At 37.6% G+C, this 19,966-nt stretch overlaps 1 protein-coding gene across 1 annotated transcript in view; it reads right to left on the reverse strand.

Moving 5' to 3' along the window:
- Csmd1 (CUB and Sushi multiple domains 1) overlaps positions 1-19,966 on the reverse strand; it is a 1,460,794-nt gene that overhangs the window by 1,151,764 nt on the left and 289,064 nt on the right. The window lies entirely within an intron of this gene.

A 19,966-nucleotide genomic window follows, 5' to 3' on the forward strand; every position in this document is an offset into this window, starting at 1 on the left:
TATCACTGGAAGACGCTTGCTCTTCCTTCTAAATGAAATTTGCTTATATGCATTTCCAAGGGGCAGACATATGGAAACGGATAGAGATAAAGAGTATAGTTAGCAAAGTTACCAATTTCCTTCATTGAGATAAGAGCCTCGGGAAAATCTATGTTAATCAAAGTCCTCTAAGGTCCCAGTGAAAAAGGCTGTTTCCCACTTCTCCCTCATCAGGCACCGCATCCCCACACTGAGCTATTGGAAATTGATGCTAATGGGGTTATAATGGGAAATAAAAATCTGTAGAAGAAAGAGATGATTCTCTACAATAGGGGTTTGAAAAAGCCCATGACCAAACCAATGGGAGAAAAGGAAGTTGAGATGGAATCTTCTGCAGCTCAGAGAACTCAGCAACAGAACTGCAGGCTAAAGACCCCACTTGGAAGACCCTGTTCCTAGCATATGTGCAAGGAACAAAGCCAAGCTATACTGAGCAGGTAAAAATGTGGCTGGCATGCCTCCAACATGAACACAGAAAACTGGTAGCAAATACCATTTGCTACACTGATCCCTGAGACAGGAGAGATCTATCTAGTTTTCAAGGGTTGCACAAAAGCTGAACAGAGTTCAAGAAACTTGAAAGCAGGCCAACTTTACTATTGCTAGAAGAAGTGGCCCATGTTTCAAGATGGATATTTTAATTGCATCAATGTATTCAATAATATAATTCACAAGAAACCATGATATCACCAGAGATGGGCTACAGAAAATAGGCAAGGAACATTTTATCCATGTTTCCTTCTAACTGTGGCTCTTGTAGAGGAGAGATGATTATTTAGTGTGATAACCTACAGTGGGAAGCCTGCTCATGTTTAGTCTACTATCATGAGAACAGTCTAGATGGATGAAAGCACTGTGACTTCATGAAGATTTATTTTCAAATAGTTTTAGTAATGACTAAATTATGTTTTAAAAGGTAGATTTCACTTAAAGCTGAAATTCTAAGGAATGGATTAAAAGAATAATTGTAATTTATTTTTCTCCTTATTATACTGTGTTATTTTGAGACAAGAACTGGCAGCGAGTGTGACACACACTTGGTAGCCCATGCAAACCTGGACATGACTGTAAATAAATAAGAAGAAAATGTAACATAGTGCATGATGAATTCATTGGGATCAGGTTGTTCTGGAGTTAGTTATATCAATGAACTCAGGGACACTGCATTCCTGATTGTGTTCTTATAAACATGGCTTAATATATACTAGAGAAACAGAAGAAAAGGCTGGCAGGAATTGTGACTGATCACCCAATTGGATGTTTCTGAATATTTTTATTATTCCAACAAAAGCCTTTTTATGAATCTTAATTTCACTTTTATTTGAAACACACAATTTAGCAATGCTTTTAAACATTTTTAGTGAAAACCTTTCGCATTAAAAACACTGGTGTTGTGAACTTCCTTCATACCCACTGGGAAACTCTATTTGAATCACATAGGATTTAGCACCTTCAACATCTAGAAACAACATATAAAAACAGAGTAATGGTCTTTTTTAGAACTCACTGGGTGAAATAAAATATAAAATTCAGAAAGAAAAATCCAACTATTAAATGAGCTCATGTTTCCTCCTACTTAACTGTACAGCTTTATGTAATCTTTGAAAACTAGATTCTCATATTTAATGTCAAATATGAAAAGAACATGTTCATGCCATCAGGCAAGTAGACTACTACTGGCCCCAAGGTAAGTCCAGCTTATAACTACATTGGACAAGAATGTCAGGGAGAGCCTGAATAGAACAAAGTTAGAGAAGCTAAAGATGGTTAAGGAGAGATCAGAGAGGGAAGGAGGGAGGGAGTAAAGGCAAGGAGAGAGGGGGATGGTGGGGGGAAAAGAAAGAAAGAGTAAAGAGACTGTCCTTCTAAACATGTGTGTGGGCTTTGCCAGAGAGCCACTCTGTTGTATTTTCACAATATACATGGGCACACACACATTCATACATCTATGCATACATGTACAAGCACACACATACACACATATGTATCAATGCACAGGAATACACATATATACACATATCCAAAGACAGATATATGTGATTTTGTAGCTTTCAAGCTATGTTGTTCTAAGAAATCAATTCATGGCGGGACTTAAGGAGCAGGCATACTATAAAAATTGAACAAAAACTTCAATAATAATACATGAGCTGATCTAGTTATTGTTACTGTCTTAAAGGGATTGTTATGGTGAATTAAATTCTCAAATGTTTTGTGATGCACTTTGATCAGATGTGGGAGAGAAAGGAACTCTGACAGACAAACTCAAAGACATATGCATTCTGACCCCAATGTTAGACACTATGTGGTTTTCTTTACACCCAGCATAAGATGAATCTGGGGACACAGGCCCTTTGTGGGTGATGCTGCATTTTGTTGTTATTGTTTTTACTTTTGTGAGATTTCTGATTCTTAGCCAAAACTAAAGACAAATTTGATTCCAGGGGGAAACCTTGAGTTTGCCTTCTATCTCACCTCAAGCTCACCTAAATGGTGAGGATTACCTATTATTTCAGAAACTATGATGTTTTGTCTCTAAATGTTGACCACAAGTCTAATCAAGGGGTCTTGTTAGAAGTTGTAGACAGATTACCATTATCAGTGAAATTGGAATGAAACACATAGTTCCTTGGTGTTCCAGAGGGCAAGAATAACGAAACAGAAACAGATATATTGATAGAGGGGGGCATTATGTGATAAGGGAGAAACCTGGTGCCAGGTAAACTCCCAGAAACCCACAAGAATGACCCAAAGTAAGACTCCTAGCAATAGTGGAGAAGGTGTCTGAACTGGATTTTCCCTGTAATCAGACTGGTAACTGCCCCAATTGTCATTGTAGAGCCTTCATCCAGTAACTGATTGAAGCAGATGCAGAGATCCATAGCCAAGCACTGGGCCAAGTTCTGGGAGTCCAGTTGAAAAGAAGGTGGAGGAACCATATGAGTAATGGTGGGGAGGTGTGGTCAAGAGTATGACATGGAAACCCACAGAGACAGCTGACCTGAGCTTGTGGGAACTCAGCGACTCTGGACATACAGCTAGGGGGCTTGCATAGGAACGAACTAGGCCCTTTGAATCTGTGTGATGGGCAGTGACGCCAGAACCTATACCTAATGAGTGAGCTGGCTCTTTGGAACCTATTCCCTATGGTGGGATGTCTTGCCCATCCTTGATGCAAGGGGAGGAGTTTGGTCCTTCCTCAATTTGATATGTCATGCTTTGTTTATTCCCATGAGAGACTTTACCCGTTCTGAATGGATTTGGAGGAAAAGTGGGAGGGTAGAAGGGAGAGAACAAGAGGAGAGGAGGGAGGGAAAACTGTCGTTGGTATAATAAATAAATAAATAACTCAATAAAAATGTCTGCCATAGAGTGACTGTGTAATGGCTACTTTTGTGAATATATGATGATAACATATTCCCTAAATGATAAAGATTCAGGTTGAGCAACCTATCTTTCTAAATTTTGAGGTTTATAGCCTATTCCTTGTGTAGATTGTTTGACAGATCCTAGAAGAATGCTTGTCAGTATTGAAGCAGTTGTGGACCTTACATAAAAGGTGCATAAACAACTCTTATTATTTTCTTTTCACTTATGTCTACAATTAAAATTCAGTCCTATAGTTGGAAATGAATTCCAAAGTCTTTCTCTGAGAAAGCAGACATCAGGTTATCATTATGTATTATAACTTTAATTAGCTCATGTTTTTATAAGTAAGAATTACATTTCAATGGATTCAAGCCACATGTTGTACACATGCTATATGTGGTATACATGATAAAAGTAACAAATTTTTAATTGTTCACACCATACTCTTAATTCAGATCGAGAACTGAAAACCAGAAAAGGTTAAGAGCCATCTAGCTCATATGCTTTGGTATGTTATCTCAACTTGTTCCCCTGAAAAGTTTCTTCTAACTTGGTTATGATCAGAATAGCAATGAACAAATGGAAGTCTCTCCATTTGCATTTTCTTTTGTGGAATATTTCTTTATATATTTTACTTGTATGTGTGTGAGTATATGTGTATGTTTGCTATATGTAGGCAGCACCCAAAGATGCCAGAAAGGAGGATGAGATTCAGTCTAACTGGAGTCATAAACAATTGTGAGGTGCCATGTGGGTTCTGGAGGCAGTGTGGTTCTTCTGAAAGAGCAGCAAGTGCATTAACAACTGAGCAATCTCTCTATACCCATTTCTCAATTTTTCTAAATATTCAATTTGTCTACAGAAAAATCTAGGTTAAATACTGTTAATCAATATGATCTTATATATTTAGGAGCACAGAATCAAGACTGACCAGTTAGAGCATTATTTTGTCAAATTATGTTTCTAATGGGTTCAACAATATTTTTGGTTTTTGTTTAGTTTTTTTGTTTTATTAATTAATTAATTTATTTATTTGAGACAAGGTTTTTCTGTATTGCTTTGGAGCCTGTCCTGGAACTAGTTCTATAGACCAGGCTGGCCTTGAACTCACAGAGACCCACCTGTCTCTGCCTCCCAAATGCTGGGATTAAAGGCATGTGCCACCAACACCAAGCTAGGGCACAGCAATTTAAATGAACAAAATATTTATGGATAATTTTAGAATATTCAAATATAAGGTCACATTTTGATTAATATTTTAATTTATCTTCTTTTTCTTTTTGGCAAAGTTCTGTTAAATTCATGAGACTCTGATCACAAAGGAAATTATTCACTCTTTACTATGCCTTTGATCTTTAATTGCATTAAGGGCTCCAATCTTTACCTCTACACCTAAGAATACACCAAAGATGTGATTTGTCATCAAGGGATAAAGCCTGAGATTTTGAGGTATCCCTTGAGGATAGTCACAAAAACCTTGCCCAATTGTTGCTAAGATAATGTGAAATTTCTGGGACTACTGCTATCTTATACGGTCATTGAAATGTATATCACTTTGTTATGACCACAGTCAAGGAGAAAACAATGTCAATGTAAACTGAATGTTAGACAGTCACCAGGGATGCCTTAACTTTACATATTGCTCAAACTCAATTACCAGACTAATGAAGTTGTGTATGTGTGTTCATTAGTATGTGTGTGTAATTATTCATTGGTAGCTAATATATGGCTAAGCAAGAGCTCACTGAAATATGTAATTATAATTTCTTCAGTAGAATAAAACTACATACAACCCACATAGTAAATGAAGAGAACTGACTCCTACAAGGTATTCCTTGGCAGCCCTGTAAATTTCCCCTTGACCTCAGCATGTGCTTTGTTGTATGTTTGTGCACAGACACACACACACACACAGAGCCATGCACCTCTCAATGGAATCTTACTTGTCTTCCATTAAAAAAAAAAAAAAAAAAAAAAAAAAAACAGCCCACTTCCTTTCCATGCTGCTTGGTTACCTTGGTTACTGTGAAGTAGATGGTGGACTGTGTGCAGGTATGTTACTGGTTGTCTTTGAAAGAGACAGTAATCCCAGCAGCTGTGCAACCAATGCTTCCAGGACACTGTATCCTCTGGGATAGACATTATGGCAGGTCAGCTGTACAGTTGTCACACTAATAAGAGAAACCCTGAAGAGGACTGAGTGAAGTCTCCAGTTCCTGTCCATGCATGTGATATGGGAATCTAGGTTGTTGTGTTCTCAAACTATGATTTCTGTGCTCCCTCTCCAAGCCTGGGAATACCCTGTTCCAGAATGGAGTTCAGGTCAATTCACCTGAGGTCGGAGTTTGCTCCTTTCTTTTGCCAAGTGACATCATGAAACCATTCCTGACAACCCGTAATGACTTACATGCAACAAAAGCCAGTTTTCTGTCAAATGGCCTCACTAAATCACAAGTGAAAAAAAGGTAGAAAAGTGATTGCCAATTTAGTTCCCCAGCAGACTTTTCCCACTCACCCATCACATTGGGGCCACATGAAGAGTGAGATTTATTAAGGAAATGGTACAATGCTGATGTTTTGGAAGCCAGAGGCCTGGTTGGTGCCATAAAAACGCCTTCATCCACTTGCATCTCTGCTCATAACATAGCACCAGACATGTTTCCTTTAAATTACAAACTTTAATGGCCAGGAGTCCTTAGTAAAACAAGGCAAAGACACATCCTAATGGCAAGCATGAAAAATTACCATAAATAATTAATAATCAATAGAGCAAAGATTCTAAGGTTTACTGGCAAATCAAGATGAGAGCTAACAGAGGGACACTAAGAGCAATGCACATGAAAGTTATGGTTTTATAAAGGAAATATATGTCATCCAGATAGGCAATTTAGGGAAAAAAAATGTTATCCAGAGCCAGGAAGGATGCTGCACTATTAGCATACTGGGCAAAGACAAGTTTCAGCATCACAAGCAAGATACACCACTAAGAAGAATGTCCACAAGACCCAAAGTCCTAGAAAAAAATCCTCTCTGGGGTGATGTTCTGACCCTTAATAGGCAACTCATTTAGGAAAGGGAATCTACAGATACAGGTGGCTTGGATTCAGAATGCCCAGTATGTCAGTGAGAACCTGTTGCTTTCTCTCCATGCCTCACTCAATAACCCAGTTTCATCAATTATAGAAGAACCCAAGGACTGTGCATGTAAAGTCCAGAGGAAGAATATATGAAAGTACAGTGACCACTGAGGGTAGATACACAGTCACACGTGCACTCAATAGCTCACTGGGCAAACATGTCCTTAAATCACTCATTTGAACTGGAAGGATTTAAAAGTTTCTCACCAAGCAGAATAGTTTAAAACACATACACACAATTTATAATACATAAGTCACATGAAAAAATACCCAAAATACAGCCTTTTAGTCTTATAAAAAAAACCCTAAAACTACAGAATATGTTAATAATTTTCTGTGATTTATCTGAAACATAATCATACTTACAGCACAAAGTAATTTAACCTGAAAATTGTAACTGGTGGACTCTAATGATTTCATACTTATTTTCAGATAAGAAAGATTACCTTTTTGTCTCTGATTCACAAAACCATATAATCTATTAGTGACTCCATAACTCCATGACATGAAATAAATGGGGCACGATAAAAGGAAAAGGCAATTACCTATTTCAAGTCTATCATCACTGCTGAATTCCCATTACAAAGAGGAAAATAACAGTAAATAAATGTGTGCACACAAATACACACACACACACATAAATAGGCGCATCAGTATTCACAAACAGATACAGGCTCACATGAATATATACACATATACCATACCTGCACACAAGCACAGACTCAATATGCATACATATATACCACATGTATTTACACTTTACAAATACACATAGACTCACAAATACACACATACATACTCTTACATACATACATACATACATACACACACATATATATGTACATATATACATATATATATATATATATATATATATATATATATATGCACATATACGGGCACACATATGTGCTAGGTGCACACACCTATACACAAACCGGCTCATGCATGTAAGCACAAATTCAGGCTCATATTCAGATACACATAAATATATATGCATGCACAGACACAAAAGTACACACACATGCATGAATATGTATATAGAGAGACACACATACACACCACAGTGCTTATAAACCACAGATGTTAACACATTGCAGACACATCTTTTACCATGGATTCACATAACAGTTCCCCTACAAGAGGTTAGTGGTCATAAAGCACCTAACACACAATAGCTAGGTTTTCTTCTTATCTCATGTACAGACAAACACTTGAACAACAGATGTGAAACATGAAGTCCAATTTTATGACATAGAAGTTTACCATACCTTGTTTGGTGATTTTTCAACTTGAAATTATAAATTAGGCAAGCAATCAGCACCCACTGCCTGAGGACAGTTTCTAAAGCTGGTCTTCACACTATAAGTTCAGGAAACTGAATCAAATCAAGTACTGCATGCAATGCCTTTCTTAGAAGCAGTATCAATGAACAGCTGGTATCTATTGGTCCTTTGTTAATTCTATAAGACTACATTGAGGGCCTAAGGATACAATGATAGGAGACAATCCAATTCAGTGTATCTTCACAGTGAGGTCAGGCCTGTTTTCATCTTGTTCCTGATAATTTAAAATGACCACAGTCTTCTATCAGATCTCTTCAGATAGGTCTTATCCATGAAATTGCTTTGTGTAACTCACAGCCCATTTGTATTTGTGCATAAAAGGGAATATTGAGAATCTAGCCACAAACATTGTTAAATCATTGGATTTTAAGAAGTTATCTACTGTGTCTACAGAGATAGCTTTGCAGTTAAGAGCACTTAACATTCTTATGGAGGCTTGGAGTTCAGTTCCCAGGGTATACATACATAGTGGCTCACAGCTCTCTGTGTTTTCAATTGCAGATGTGACCTCCAGGGAACTGCACACATTTGGTGCATGTGCACACACATGAACTAACATTGCGTGTGCATGCACACACACACACACACACACACACTCACACACACACACTAACCTAATAATATTTAAAGAATCATCCAATTGCTTCACTAATTCTCAACACAACTTGTGAGAAAAGAATCTCATCTAAAATGTCTAGAATGTTCCTGTCCTTCCTAAGTCCTACAAGATCTCCCAAAAGTTACCTGTCTTGTTTCTGCTGAGTATAAACTGTGAATTAAATGCTCAAATAATGCTTTCTTCTCAATTAAAGCTTCATGTCCCATACACGACACTCATGGCATGGAGAAGGAGGCCTGGCCATTCTTCCATTCTATGCTGGGCTCCCACATGAGTACTCTCCTAGCTATAAACCCTATACCAACCCACCTCAACAGCATCTGCTCTTCTCCATATGACACTATCTGATACAGACTGAGGCTCCATTACCTCATCTTTAGAACACAACCTAAGAATGCTCAGAGGCCATTCTTTTCTTCCTGAGTATATCTTACTATGCAAGCAAAGCATTTTTAAATATGCTTCTGTTTATATTTGTGACAGAGGTTAGCCATGCTCCAAAATGTTCCTCTCATGTTAACCTGTTGTACATGATTTCATGACCTGAGGTAAGGATGTCCCAAAATATGTAAGCTCCCTTCCCTTCTAGAACCTTTTCCCAGTTTTCTCAGCAATGTATCCACCACTAGCCAACCTTCCTTTATTATAAAACCCATGTGATTTCTTGTCCACATGAGGCACGGCTTCCTGACCCCATTCTGTTCTCACCTTTATAACCAAGACATCCTTACTTCTGGCTCTTGGGCTTTGCACTCACCAACCTGGGAACCAATTGCATCTGGTGACATTTTTGACATTTTACTAACATTTAGTTCTGAAGAACTGTACCTGACAAGTGTGGTGACAGAATTGGCAAATCACCTCCAGAACACTGTTTCCTTGTGTGCAAAAATACTTTATGCTGGAACCGATTCACCTTTTTTATACTCATCATTTTGAAGACACTAACTAAAAGCACATTCTTTTTTTTTTTTTTGCATTTCAACAGTATATGGCCCTTGGAAACTCACCAGAGCTTTGGTTTATCACAAAAGGAAACATAAGGACAGACATACAGGATCTAGCTCCAGTGACTGTGCACAGGACATCTCAGAACTTCAGTGTCTGTTGACAGAACGTGACTTGATTCCTGCTCACCTAGGTTCACCTGTCACTTATCAAATATTGGAGGGCAGCCTTGGACATGTTCTCACAGTGTCAGCAAGAACTCCAGTCAATCTCCTGTTACTTTTAGGATGAAAAACAATAAGGACAAATTCATTTAAGTCTTCTGAGTTTGTTAATTTATTAGTTATTATCTTTGATGGACTTTTAAATTACAGTTTGTTTTAAACTTAAATATTAGTAATACATATTTTGAAACCAATTTCTGCAACTTTTTATTTAAATTAAAAACAGTCTTATTTTACATACTAATCCCAGTACTTTCTCCTCCCACATCTTTCCACTCACCCTAATATCTCCCCATCCCACCTCCCATCCACTCCTTAGAGAGGGTGAAGCCTCACATGGGGATCATCAAAGTCTGTCACATTATTTGGGGCAGGACTGAGGTCCTTCTCTCTGATAATACATGTTTCTAAATAAAATGTTTAAACTAGCTTTATTTTTATTTTCCCTGGTAAGTTCTTTAATGTCCCAAGATTAGTTCCATGTTTTAAAAAAATTTCTTAATTAGCTTTTAATTGTGGCAACCATTGGTGGTATGAATCTAATAAAAGATTCTTAAGAGCTTTGGAGCATATTTCTGAAGCCCTTGTAAGATCAGACAACCTGTGCCATATCAATACTTAGTGCTACTCATCCATTTTTATTTGGATCAACATTGTTTATTCTGGTGTTTGTGTGTGTGTGTGTGTGTGTGTGTGTGTGTGTGTGTGTGTGTGTGTGTGTGTGTGTGTGTGTGTGTGTGTGCGGGTGTGTGTGTGTGTGTGTGTGTGCGGGTGTGTGTGTGTGTGTGTGTGTGTGTGTGTGTGTGTGTGATGTTAGTGGGTGTGTCATAGTACAATGTGGATTTTTTTTGGACTTCAGCAGAAAAGCATAAGTGGAGCCAGGGAGGAACCTCACATTGTACCAGTGGAACACTGGCTTTGCATTCAACTCAGGAGTACGTAGTTCCACAAATGTGTATGTGTATATACTTCCTGCTGGATTTTCTCTCACATGTAGCATAGGCCTCCCCCCTACCCAGTCACTCCCACCCCTACCCCCCACCCCACCCCCGCTCAAAGACTTTGGATGTTTCAAGAGTTCCAAGGCCAGGAGCATTGCCCAAAAAGGATCTAAAATTCTCTGCTAGATTTCAGACAATTGTTATTGTAGCTGAATTACTATACAGGAAATGTGTCTGTATTTCAAAGCTGAAGGTAAGTAGTATCACTTTCCTTCTACAATCTGAAGACATTCTAGAGGTTCCCAAATTACATTTCCAACTTCACTGCACAAAGAAAATACTGAAGGATCATGCATTTTACCTTATTTAATGCATAGCCTATTATATACAAAAGGCATGTTGGGGAATAGACGTGGCAGGCTCAAATAAGTTGCTCACAAAAGGAGCCACAGGAATAAATCCATATTTTATTTGTAGCAGAGACTACACCAACTGTAGTATTGCCAAGATGGGATTAAAATAATCCAATCCTATCTCAGAAAGGATTTATCTATTTAGCTCTCTGCTCATCCATCTCTTCCCAACTGGGACAAGAGAAAAATACTAAATGTGAAAATACGTATTTGAATCATTCTGGTCTTTGCTTCTGGATTTAATTCATATGAAATAAAGCAAAATTCCCCATGGATTGTGTGGGGATATAAATGTTGAGAGTGACTATATATCTATGGTACCCATTTCTAGAACAAGTTCATACTTGAATGTGTGTTGAGAACAATCTAATCAGGACAAGGGTCTAAATACATGCAAAATGAACTTAATTAAGTGAATAACTCAGGAATTGTAGTTATGTACCCTCAGAACTGACAAACACTTTCAAGGGAACACTTTATTACCTTGAAATTATTAATCCACGCTTTGACTTACCAGGTGGGTTGTGGTTCATGGGAAAAGTCCCCCCCCCCACAGTCTCCTGAGTTAGAACACCTGATCCCCAGCTGGTGGCACTGTTTGGGAAGGTGATGTGACCTTTGTGAGAGGGAGACTTGTAGAAGGAGGTACATTCCTAGGTGCACTGTGAGAATTTATAGCCTCCACACTTCCTTGTCTCACTCTCTTTCCTGTGTATGGAGAGATGTGATCAGCTTGCCTCTTGCTCCAGCTGACATGCCAGCTCCACCACTGGAAATGTAAGCCTAATAATTTTTATTACTTAAGTTTCTCTGCTCATGGTGTTTTATTACAGCAACAGAAAGTAACCACTACACATGACCACTACTGTGGAGTAGGTAGCATAATAAGGGACCCAGAGGAACACCCTTGTCCTCATGCCACTGACAGAACAGTGAAACACAGCTCCTACATATAGCTGCCTACCCCACTTCTGCCTGGATATACTCTGTTCTACCTTACAGAGCACAGGAAAACCATGTTACTTACATGAAGGGTCTACAACTACTGAACTCCTGATAGAATAGTATCCCTCTTTTTTTCTACTCAGCAAAAGTGCTCTTGGGGATCCATGTCATAATCATGGCAACATTCCATGTTATACATTATAATTGGAGGAGCTTATTTGTTTGAAATCAAATAGCTTCCTCAGAAAATGAAGTCAACATTATTTGTTACTACAATTGCTTGTGGAAAAACTGAATAAAATTCAAATGTAAACATACAAAGTTAACCATCAAAATTATACAAAAGAAAAAAAGCAAAAAGAATAACCATGCACCCCACTGCAACAGCAATGAACAAAGTAAACACAAATACAAAGTGTGGAGATAAGAAAAAGAATGAATGAAACAGAAAAAATGGACAATGGGAAAAGTAGCAAAGCCAATGTTCATTGCTGAACAATAAAGAAAACTGGTAAACCATTGGCTAGAATGACTGAGCATCAACACAGGTATCAATAATGACTGAGTACATACATAGATTCTATAGACCCCCAAGAGGATGTAAAGAAATGTCAAAATGACTTTGTATCAACCTCCTTCCAAATGGATGCTAAGTGGATGGGTGTCTTGCAAAATATTTTTCCCAAAATTGACACAAGAAGATGTGAAAGATCATAAAAATCTCCAAATTAAACAAATACACTAAATTTACTCTCCAATAATTCTTAAAATAAACTTCCAGACACATCCCTTGCTCTGTTGAATTTTACCAAATGTAGACACAACAATGCTTCAAGAGCTACAATACATGATATCCAACTGCTCCTTGAAAAGTAAGACCTATGATTAAATAAACACAATCTGCAGAATAAATGTAATATTAGGAAAAAAGGAATAAAACATACAGATTTAAAATGAAACATAAAAAATATTAATCTTTTGTTCTCCATGAAATTCCCAGCTCCACATGGTGCTTTCAAATAAATGAAGTCATGGAAAATGTAAAAAAAAAATATATCAAGTTTCAATACAAAGATGAAAGATTGATCAGTACTTTGAACAAGGAAAATGACTATACAATAATTTGTGAAAAGAGGATTAACATCAAGAAGGGTAGGAAAGGGATTCATGACCCAGGAATCATAGACAGAGAGAATGGATTTAGCCATGGCATCCTCAGCAAGAGTCCATGGACCCCAGGGCTTAACCTTGCTGAATCAGATGCTGTTGTGGAAAGAGCATTTAATGCTAATCAGAGTGTAGAAAGTCCCATGGACTCCATATGTCAAAGCTCTCAGTTACAGAGGTGCTCCATGGTTTCTGAGAACTCCTCTGCTGCCAGGGGAGCAGGAAGCAGGAGCAGGAAGAACAAATTCTTAATGCCCTGCATCCATACTGAGCCCTCACTGGAACACATTACCATGGGGACATAAGGCATGGACTGGGAATCAATGCAGTCTTATATGGTTGGAAAGGACCAGGATATATTGAAGACCATGACATCAGAGATAATGGTACAGCTCTTCACTCTTCCCTAAGGTGATGATAATAATGGAGATGTTCACCTTTCCCTGCTCTATGGAGCAGAGCACATGACAGTATGGCCATGCATCTTCATGGCAAAAGCACAAAGGAGACAAAAAGAAAAAAAAATAGGAAAGGAGAATGCTGTGCAAATACTTAGACTATGTTCAAAATTATTCCCAAGAAACTTGCAAAGAACCACTTAATAGAATAAAGAACTTAATTTATAAAGGTCACAGGATACACAGTTAATATAAATACTTAAATTATAGAACACATAAAATCATGAACCACATATGAAAACAATTGGCAAATTGGACTTTGAACAGATTTAAAAATTAGTCATTCAAAATACAATGTTAAGAGTGTAGACTTAAGGATGTTATTAAAATAATTTAGCCAAATATCTAGTGTTCTGAATATTTAGAAATTACTCAGAAACCTAAGATTCAAAAGAAGGAAAGAAAATATGTTGAGGCAGATGATACCCAGTCAATAGTACATAGAAAGATTTGACACTGTAAGCCATCATGGCTTTGCAAATTAAAAGTAAAATTTCCATTCTTCACTGGATAAAACTGAGGCGATTGGGCACAACACATCTTCAGTGGCTAAGTACCCCAGCTTCCTTAATTACAAGTGGGATGGAGAATGGTGCAAACACATGGGAATCAGGCCGGTTACTGCTCAAAATAACATGATCCTTCTGTCCTGTGTAGTCCATGATTAAATATGAATAGTCCCCAAGGGTAATATACAGAAACACTATAGGATTATGTGAAATAATAAGACACATTATATGCATGCTGGACGTATTATAATGAAACCCATTATGTTGAACAATTAACACAGGAGTGCCATTTTTGGTAGGGGAACCAATAGAACAAATTAAAACAAGTGTTCATTAAGCATAAAACAAATGTGGCTGAACCCTATGAGGGTGAAAAAGGCAAAGAGAAAGCCAGGCCAAGATTGCCAGTTGGAGAAATAGAGGCAAAGGGACAGCTGTGTTATTTTAGCTGTTATCTGCATAGCTGACCATGCTGTTCATCCTTGCTTTTTCTTCTCTTCCTCTTCCTCTTCCTTTCTCTTCTCTTCTCTCCTCTCCTCCCCTCTTCTCTCCTTCCTTCCCTTCCTTTCCCTCCCCTTCTCTTCTCTCTTCTCCCGTCTCATCACTTCTTTTCCCCTGTTCTTCCCCTTCTCCTCTTCCTTACCTTTTTCTCTCCTTCCTTTCTCTCTCCATCTGCCTTCCTTTCACCCTCTCTCCATTCCTTTCTTTGATAGGATGTTACTATATAGCTCAGGTTGGTTTCAGACTTTCAACCTTCCTGCTTGAGCCTCCACAAGGCTAAATTACAGGACTTCACTATACATCTGACATGTGACTTTGCTTATAATGATTCTAAACAATAGGAATCAACCTATAGAGATCATAAATGCATCCATTGCCTAGAAAGAAAGTAAAGAAAAACAGATGGGCTATAATGGTACCTAAGAACATTTGTGAGAGAGAAATATCAGTTAGGGTGATGGTGGTAGTGTTTCTTGATTGTAGGCAAAAACCCATTACATTTTAATTTGCAACAGATACCTTTCAATTTTTACTAATTATAATATTAAAATGTGAAGATTGTAATTCAAAGATAAATTTGTCAACCTAGTTTTCAAAATTATTACCAAGCATTTGTATAAAGAAATCAAGAAGTCAACTTGTATCTTTTCAGGATCATTAATAGTGCCACCAGAATCTGTAGGAAATGCTCTTGTGATAAGAGAACCATCGGTTTAAGTTAAGATCTGTGGAGCCTCTGCCTTTAAGTGGTTGTTTTAGAAGATTATGTGAAGACACAGATGTCTATAGCTCTACTTTCTTCTTACTGTTCACCTGTTTTCTTTCTTTTTATCCTCTGACTCACACTTCCATACAAAACATGAACTACAGACAGTAATACAATTATATATGTATATATAATACATATATTAACACATATAGACATATCTTACTAACTTATAAAAGAAGAATTGCAGATTTCGTTACATAATATAAGGAGTTACAAGCTAGCCAATCAATAGCTGTATTGTGTTTATAGTCTTTGAAGTTGGGGATTTGGGGTGAAAATAAGATTATGAAAAAATATAATAACTCTTCTGCACCAGTTTAGTGGTGACAAAAGGTCAACAGTTAGGAGCCATGGACACAAGGTCAAGGAAACCAGATGCTTAGACATGGCAGAAGAGAGAAGGAAGACAGGATTAGAACTGAGGAAATTCACCCAAGAGAGAACCTCCCTCCCACCCAGATACATTCTTCAGACCATTGAAGTCTCAGGAGGGTCCTGAAGGTCTCCAAGCTAAGGGCAGGTTTTTGAGCCATGTGAATTAAGATAGAAGAGACACTGATAGAAGAAACTGAGCCTGGCATCTGTTTCTCTGATATATTTTAATATATTCAGATTCAGATTATAGCATATTTGCTTATAAAGGGAAGGGCCAGTGTGTCTACTATGGGAAAATGGGATTGTTTCATATTTTAAATTTAAAAGTGTATGACTTAAAAGTAGGCAAATAATATCTTGTTATACAGAATTCATTCTTTTAAAAATTATTTTGTAATTTTTTAATGAAAATTGAAAAATTACCATGCTCAAGGTAGTCTCAACCCTCAGCTAGTTATATGAGAAAAAGTAGGAATTGGATTTGTCAAGCAATGTTCAAAATGAGGCAGGGAAAAAAATTAATCTGAAACAGAAAAAAATATCAATCATTCAACTAGAAATATGGTCATCCACATAAAACGGCTTCAAAATCTGGGAAATCTATTTATAGCTTTTATATCTTATTAATATGGATAGTTTCCCAGTAAGCTATTTTAACAAACTATTTTTACAGATCCCCTACCTTGAAGAATAAAAGTCAATTAATGCCATTCTGACTTTTTGACACTTTCTCTTCCTTTTTCCCAGAAACCAAGGACTAAAAATATGATAATTTTATTGCCTTTTGAAAGAGAATGTAAGAATGACTATTGAAGAACTTTCATTATTCCTAAAATCTGTGGACAGCCTGTTGTGAAATATTACTTTAACTAAGTAATGATGTGTTACATTCATTTATGCTGCATTGCTTTAATTATGTAAATCTGTGTTGCTGTTTCACCTTGCCTCCCCCTAAGGCACTTGATTGGTCTAATAAAAAGCTGAATGGCCAATAGCTAGGCAGTAGTTGGCTAGCCATGGCTGGTGGGCAAAGAGAATTAAGTAGGAGGAGAAAGGACAAGAGAGGAGAGAGCAAGGGAGAGAGAGAGGAAGACTGCCAGAAAGTCACAAAGCAAGCAGTAAAAGCAATCATTCACAGCTTTCACTCAACATTTTTAACATTTTATGGCAGATGATCCTGTGCCCTGTGAAGACTATCCTATACACTGTAGGTAATTTATCAGCATTGATAATTGTAGCTGCCAGATTCCAGTAAACTCCTCCAGCTAACTATGACAACCAGAAATGTGTTAGACTTTACCCTATCTCCCTTGGGACATGTGTAGAGAAACAAGGAAGGAGGAGAGGGGAACAGAGAAAGAAGGGGTGAGGGCCACATTGTAAGATTCTGTTTCAAGAAAATAAATGAATGCCTAAATATGTGTACATGTATTTTTTAGATTTCAGCTTGGCTAAATATTAAAATTACTGGGTGGAAGGATGGCAAAAAATGTTATAGACATTTATGTCTAAGCCCCCAAATCCTTACTCATATTTCTAGCATAGTTGGCTTTGTCCTATCCCAAGCAATCATGTTGGCCATCATTCCTAGTTTTATGTGATCTTGGAACTGAACACAGGACTCACATACATTAGGGAACATTCTGCCAACTGGGTTTTGTCCCAAGCTCCCAGCAATGATTAGGTGACTGTGAGCTGAAGGCAAGGGGACTTGGAGCTGAGAGACAGCTTGGTCATCAGGTGCTCTGAGGCTGTTACCTCCAGCGGCTACCAGGCCTGTCACTCTGGGGTCCATCATCATGTAATCTCCTGATGTGCATATAATCCCCTTCAGTTTCTAACCTGTCAAGACTGACAGGTGTCAGGGTCTACACCTGGAGTTAGCACGAGGCCATCATCTTCTAGCAGCATCCACAATAGCTCAAACCATGGCTACCCAAGCATTAATCAAGACATCAGTCATCATGCCAGCTATAAATTGTTTGATACTTTGATTTTTATCTGGCCATCGGTTCACAAATTACTCCCACAAGACCTCATAATGACAATAGAGACAGGAATACCAAAGTTCTGCCAAGCTGTTATCACTGATCTAATGTCCTCATTGTGCAGATGAACCCTTTCCAGGCCCTTGGACCTCCGTTCTCCTACACTATCATCTGCATAGGCAGCAATAGTGGGGTTCTCAGTGATTAATGTACTCAAGCACACCATCCCAGGTTGGAATAATAGGAAAGACTGAAATTTTAACAATGTGAATTGCAGATTACCTGATCCTAATGTTCCAGCACTCATTCTTCTGTCATTGTTATGATCATTGCAGAAAATGGGGGCCAATCTTCTATGAGCTAGAGAGGGTAAAGGGGTTTGAATGTTGTAGCTGTTTCCCTTGGTCTCCATTCCTTCCCGTTTTGGACTCCAGTTTTCCTCTGGAGATACAGATAGATTTCTGTCCAACCACTGATATTACTATGGAGTTATGGTTGAAAATTTATGACAATTTCAATTACTTTCATATTTGGAACAAATAAATATTACTTCAAAGTCAGAGAGCCCATTCTAGATGCCAATTACCATGGGCAACATTACCCCAGGGCTCATAAAAGGAAGGTCATCCACTTCACTTTCCTTTACCTCAACAGTGAGAGACCATAATCAGATATGGGGGAGGACAAAATCATCCAACAAAGATTGGAAAGTCATTTAGAGGCTGACATCACTCAGTACAGGAGGAAGCCTACTAATGTCACCTGGCTGGCCTCAGGGATATGCATTGCACCTGGAAAAGGAGCAAACTGTGCTAAGCAGGCACACCTGTGAAGGTCAGAGGTCAGCTTGCTGAAATCCATTTTTGCCTTCTACAATGTGGGTTCCAGAGACTGAGCTCAGGTCATCAGGCTTGGGAACAAATATCTTTACTCACAGAGCCATCTTGGTGGCCCTAATACATTAAAGAGATTTTAAGATAGGTTTTAAATATAGGGAAGTATGTATTCCTGAATTGTATTCAAATTATAGGGAAACCAATAACTCTAAGCTAAAACTTATATATTTTCTTAGTTTGGGTATTAATTTATACCTCAAGTTTATCCAGTGAAAAATCCTATTATGACATAGAAAAGCAATATTCTTGGTTCATTAGAAAAAGGTGTTCAACATGCTTAACAAAACAAGTGTTAGATTTTAGACAGTGCATTTTTGTGGCAAGTGCAAAGAGCTTTTGTACAGCTTAGATGCTATTGGCTAATTATCTTTAAGAGACAAACATGTGATGTGAAGGTCAAAGAGTAGCATTGGTTTCAGGACTCCCCTTATCGAACCAACAGTAAGTTTGTAGTCTTTATAACCACCATGCATTCAAAGGAAAACAAAACAAAACAAAACAACAACAACAACAACAAAAAAAAAAACAATTCACCTAATCTATTAAAAAATGGGGACAGCACTGTACTATGTATGACAGAATTAAAAAAAAAAAAAAAGATGTTTCTAAAGGCAGGGACCTGCTATCTCCAATTGCTCATAAACATATACCCCAAATAGCATACACACAAGAATATTTGAAAACATGCTAACTTTATATTTTGTAGTGATACAAATCTCTCAACTAGTTAGATAATTTCAATTGAGTTGCATGCATTCCACAAAGATATGGATAAATTGTCCAAAATGGATGTATGTCTCTGTGGGCCATGATATCATTACCATCCCATTGACATCAGCAGCCTAATGGAAAATGTAACATGAAAGTCATATCAGTAAATATGTTTCCTTGTGGCAAAGATTGCACATAAGAAAGGCACAACTGTAATAAATAAAAATGAAGATTGTCTCAACTGAATTCCCAGAATTCAGTATTGGTGAGAGTCCACAATGTCCCTACACTTTTGGGATGGAGAGGTTGCTTTGTTGCTATCTCAGTTGAGCCTTGCATTTATTCTTTTATTTTCTTTGACAGCCACAATTATTTAAAAACAACAGCCCATTGTGACTTCATTTAAATTACCTTGACAATATTGATGAGCTGATCATGAGCAACCTGATAACTGTGTTCAATAGTAAGTTTGCAAGCTAGAAATAAGTGTTCGCCATGTGACACTGACATAGTCGCCTGTACTTTTTTTTATAATAGATTATATTTTCTGGTAAACAAGTGTGAATATAATTATAATTATCCTTCAAAATGGATTAATCAACCATGCCATTTCT

Source organism: Phodopus roborovskii, unplaced genomic scaffold, assembly GCF_943737965.1.
Source record: "Phodopus roborovskii unplaced genomic scaffold, PHOROB, whole genome shotgun sequence".
Taxonomy (NCBI): domain Eukaryota; kingdom Metazoa; phylum Chordata; class Mammalia; order Rodentia; family Cricetidae; genus Phodopus; species Phodopus roborovskii.